The sequence below is a fragment of the Solanum dulcamara genome, chromosome 1 (assembly GCF_947179165.1).
Source record: "Solanum dulcamara chromosome 1, daSolDulc1.2, whole genome shotgun sequence".
In the NCBI taxonomy this organism is placed as follows: domain Eukaryota; kingdom Viridiplantae; phylum Streptophyta; class Magnoliopsida; order Solanales; family Solanaceae; genus Solanum; species Solanum dulcamara.
Genome location: NC_077237.1, coordinates 70,622,869 through 70,628,027, shown reverse-complemented (window position 1 = coordinate 70,628,027; position 5,159 = coordinate 70,622,869). Strand labels below are relative to the sequence as shown.

The window sequence follows — 5,159 nt, the reverse complement described above, 5'->3', positions numbered from 1 at the left end:
GGATATTTCGAAGACAACTGTAACAAGTCAAGGACAAGGCTATGTTTGATCTTGTTGGATACAAAATTCTTACGATTAATTGGAATTTCAACTTGGAAATATTAGAAAAAGTAAGGGGCAAAAATTGGAATTTCTCATGGAGGATGTTATATCCCGTATTTTATACGGTTGGATGTTTTAAGGTAGCCGTGGTAAAGTTAAGGAAATGAACATCTTCCAAAATTTATTTAATATACAAGTTGGATATGAATATTATTTATGATCATTAATAGTGTGGAAATATTGGAAAAGGCAAAGGGCAAAAAGGAAAATTCGCAAAGTGGCCTATGGTAATATTGTGGAAGGCTAGGGGTAAAATGGGAATTTCACAAAGTCTTCAAGAAGACTCATGTGGGACCCACATTCCACATGGCAGCCCATGATTGGAGAAAAGGGGTGTGTTGGACCAATGAAACCTTGACATGTGTCACCACTTAGATCTTGACATTTGTCGCCACTTAGGGGATGACATGTGTCACCACTTAGGGGATGACATGTGTCACCCCTAAAGTTGTATATATATATATATATGAGTCTTATGACTCATTAATTTCCATAATCATCTAGAGATTTCAAGAGAAACAAAACGAAATAACAAGAGGAAGAAAGAAGAGAAGAGAAGAGAAACTTAGGCTAGAAACAAGGAAAGAGCTACGATTTTGGGAGGAGAAAAAGGTAAGTTCTCCGATTCCGTTCCAAGAATTAATTATATGAGCTATACCATGATGTTATGAAGATGTTAGTAATGAAATTTTATGGTTTTAGGCAGCCCAAAACGTTACCAAACAGTCCCTAAGTTTCAGCTGCGCTAAAGGAAATTCCGAGGCAAGTTTTGACGAGTTTTGGTGAATTTCGGGAAAGGTAAAGTTTTATGTTTTGAACTGGACTTTATGATGATGTTATGAAGTATATTACATGTCTTAAAATATGCTGGAAGTGGAAAAAAATGTATAAGGATGTTTGACGTTGGAAACAAACTAAATGGAAGTCGTAGTAGTTAAATCGAAGTCGCGTAGTGTGTTGTTGTTGTGGTGCTGCTGTTTGGTGGAGGTTTAATTGTGTGTTGCAGGGCTGTAAAGTACTCAAAAATGGATGTGGTTGCTGCTGGTTTCAGCCATACAACCCTCCATTTGGTATGACTACATATTTTACGAAATAAAGGTTAAAAACTCTATTTTGGTACCATAGTTTGGAATGAGTTGTATAGAGCTTGTATTGTTTAAAGTTGAAGTGATTTACTTGTATACATGCTGCTGGCTGTTGTTGTTGGTATGGTTGTTGACATGGTGGCCGATTTGAAAACTCGGGGATGTTCAAGTTACAGGGGAGATGCTGCCCGATTTTCGGTAGATTCGGAGCTAGTAATAAACTAGTCGAAAGACATAGATAAGGAAATGATTCCTATGGTTACTTGGGTGTAGAGTTGGAAATTGGAAAGTGAAAGTTTATTAACCTTAGTATTAATTTCATGTTAAATAGGTTCAAGAGACGACGAGGCGAGCATAGTTAAGAGTAATCCGTAAGAGGTACGTAAAGCGAACCTTTCTTTCTTTTGGCATGTCTTTGTCATAAGTATGTAAAGCTTATACTTTCTCTTCTTTTGGCATGTATTTGTTATAAGTATGTAAAACCTTTCTTTCTTTTGGCATGTATTTGTTATAAGTATGTAAAGCATATTCTTTCGATTTTCATGTTTTGACATAAGTATGTAAAGCTAATCTTTGATTTGGTATGGTATTTATGAAACAAAAATATGACTTTTATATAATTTTAAAGAGGTTCCTATTCCTCGAGCCATTAGGATAGCCAATTCCTTGATTTCCAAAAAGTATTTTATTATGCTTCGATACGTCTATATGATTCCAGAAGATTTACTTTGATATAATCCGGGGTAACTTTCGAAAGGTACTTGACATGAGTCTCGTCTCAATTTTTAAATGATAGCTCATTCTGATTATTCCATTGAGTCTTAAATATGATTTAAATTGCATATAGTTTCTCACTACTCCACTCGTGGATGCCTCAATGCTTCCTTCACTGAGCCTGGGCCAGGACATGTTTTCGTGCGTATTTTTCTGCATTATTCGTCGTGTCCCGACGTGAGGGGGCAGGTATGACATGTACCATGGGGTGGTAAATATTATGCCACGGAGTTATGCTGTGCCATGTACATATATGTTTGTGATATGATATGATATGATATGATTTGATATGGCCATCTGATATGATATGATTTGTTACGGAGATATTCCCTACTCTGGTGTTATGCTGTGCCGTGGTGCCGATGATGGGAGGGCAACCACACTTTGTTCACCGAGTCCCATAATGGGGCCGGATATGGCATATGTTTTTCTGTATACATTATCGGAGGTTTTGATCAGCATTTGATATCTCCGGATATTTTGCTCAGTTTTGTACATTCTATCGCGGTAATGACTTTACTTAGTACAACCCATTATATGTGGTTTGATAAACATTTGATATTTTTGGATATTTTGCTCATTTTTGTACATTTTGCTCTGGTAATGACTTTATTGATTTCAGTCCATGCTTTACATACTCAGTACATTTTCTATACTGATCCCCTTTCTTCGGGGGCTGCGTTACATGCCCGCAGGTATAGAGGATTGGTTTATTGATCCGCTCGCTTAGGACATCCACCATGTTGGTCGACAATGCTCCTTTGTCCGGAGCCCTATTTTGGTACTGACACTTTCTGTTGTATATATATATATATGTATATATATATATATGTATATATATATATATATATATATATATATACATATATATATATATGTTGTTCAGGGTACGGCGGGGCCCTGTCCCGTCATATGACTAGAATATCATTCTGTAGAGGTTTGTAGACATGAGATATGGGTTTTGTATATATGTCTTGTTTTTTTTTTGTGTTTCGTGATGGTCTATCGGCCCTCGTGTATTATATATGTTTAGAGATCTCTTCTAATCATTACCTATGTTTATTCGATTGATGTACTAAGTGGGGCTAAGGGTACGTATGGGTGTCCAAATTGGGCACCAGTCATGGCCTACGGAGTTGGGTCGTGACAGCTACATGATGTCATTAGGAATATTCTTTAGGTTGTATCATTTCGTGCAGTATTGTGTCTTATTAATTTTGTGAAATCTTATTTATTCTAGTCTTTTGTAGGAATGGTTCGTACGCACGGTACTATCGGTCGTGATCACGCACCAAGGCCTGGCATGCCTAGAGGTCGTCCTCGTAGGATAGGTAGGGGAGCAGCACCAGCTTCCAACTCGGAGATAGAGCCAGAGCTGGTAGAGGAGCATCAGGACGCTCTTATTCTTGCTCAGCCAGAGGGACCACCACCACCAGCACAACCTCCAGCTGCACCAGTTATGACCCCAATATTATAGGCAGTGATTGTACAGCTCCTCACGGCTATTGGGGTTATACCACAGACTCCGACCCTGATAGCAGGCATACCAGCACTGCGGGATCCGCCTATTCAGCCGACACCTGAGGTTCAATTGTCTTCACTAGTTGTTGCACCCAATGCTAGTAGTTCTAGAGGGTATGATGTCATTACAGGATCAGAAGATGTTAGGGGTATTTCAGAGGTTGTCGCTCTCGATATTTTCTGGAGCCACTGGTGAGGATGCCATAGAGTTCTTGACTACCTTTCAAGAGCAGGTCTATTCCTTGGGTCTTATGGAGTCCAGAGGCGCTGACTTTACTGCTCACTAGTTTAGAGGGGCAGCCAGACAGTGGTGGCGCTCTTATTTGCAGTCCAAACCAGCTGGGTCACCACCATTAACATGGGCCCAGTTCTCAGAGGCTTACTTGGCTCGATACATCCATAGGAGTGTCTGGGACCGACTTCAGGATCAGTTTACTCGGTTAAAGCAGGGCCACATGACGATTGCAGAGTACGAGACTATATTTCATCAGCTTTCCCGATATGGCATTATGATTCTACCTACTGAAAAGGAGCGGGTATGATGTTTTGTGCGCGGATTAAGCCCTTACATTAGATTGGGGACCGAGCACCTTGTTTCTGCAGGCCGCTCTTTTCTGGATATGGTGTATCATGCCCGCACGATCAAAATTATTCATCGCTAGGCCCAAGAGGGCAACAATAAGAGACCCAGGCATCAGGATAGCTACAATGGGTCCTATTCTAGAGGCCATGATTGTTATAACAGGACCTGCCAGCGGTTCCAGCAGGATAGGTATCAGTAGGGTCAATCCAGTCGACCGATTCAGGCGGCCCTACCAACAGTTGAGGGTAGTCATCCCTTTTTAGAGGGTTTCACTACAGGGCAGAGCTTGAGGGGATCAGGTCTGCTTTCTTCCTTCCACGGATGAGCTATCACGGGTCGCTCAGCTTCAAGATGCTTCAATTGTGGCTCACTGGAGCACTGGGCTAGGGAGTGTCCTGGTTGGGCTAGATCATTGGCAGTAGCACCACATTTACCAAGAGGTATATATCGGGGTCACGGCCGCGGCGATGGTCAGCAGGGTATTTAGGGAGGTTCCCGGGGAGGCAGTTTATGTGGTAGGGCGAATATTCGTAGGGGAGGTCGATAGGGCCACTTCTATGCTGCTCCGGCGAGGGCAGAGGCTGAGGCATCAGATGATGTTATCACAGGTACTATCCTTATTTGTCAGCAGACTGCTTCAGCTTTATTTGATCCAGGTTCCACGTATTCTAATATGTCTATATATTTTTCTCCACGTCTGGGTATTCCTTATGAATCACTTGAGGTCCCGTTACATGTTTTGACCCTGGTAGGGGATTATTTAGTAGTGGATCAGGTCTGTAGATCCTGTGCGGTGACTATTCAGGGGCATGAGACTCGGGCAGATTTTATTTTACTTGATATGCTGGACTTCGATGTTATTCTGGTCGTGGATTGGCTATCCCCTCATCATGCATTTTAGGACTGTTACGCCAAGACTATTACATTAGCCATGCCTGGTATTCCCCCAGTCTTGTGGCAGGGTGTTTATAGTCGCTCACCAACTGGGATCATATCATTTATATGGGCCCAACAGCTAGTTACGTCTGGGTGCTTTGCGTACTTAGCATATGTTTGTGATGTGTCCAGCGAGGCCCCTACTATTTATTCAGTCC

The 5,159-nt window shown here is 41.5% G+C and overlaps 1 long non-coding RNA gene across 1 annotated transcript; it reads left to right on the top strand.

The window, feature by feature from the left end:
• Positions 1-621: 621 nt before the first annotated feature.
• On the top strand, positions 622-1,595 carry LOC129888699 (uncharacterized). The gene is made up of 3 exons (XR_008766700.1): positions 622-714; positions 805-900; positions 1,519-1,595. It is a non-coding gene; the product is annotated as an uncharacterized LOC129888699 (long non-coding RNA).
• Positions 1,596-5,159: the final 3,564 nt, after the last annotated feature.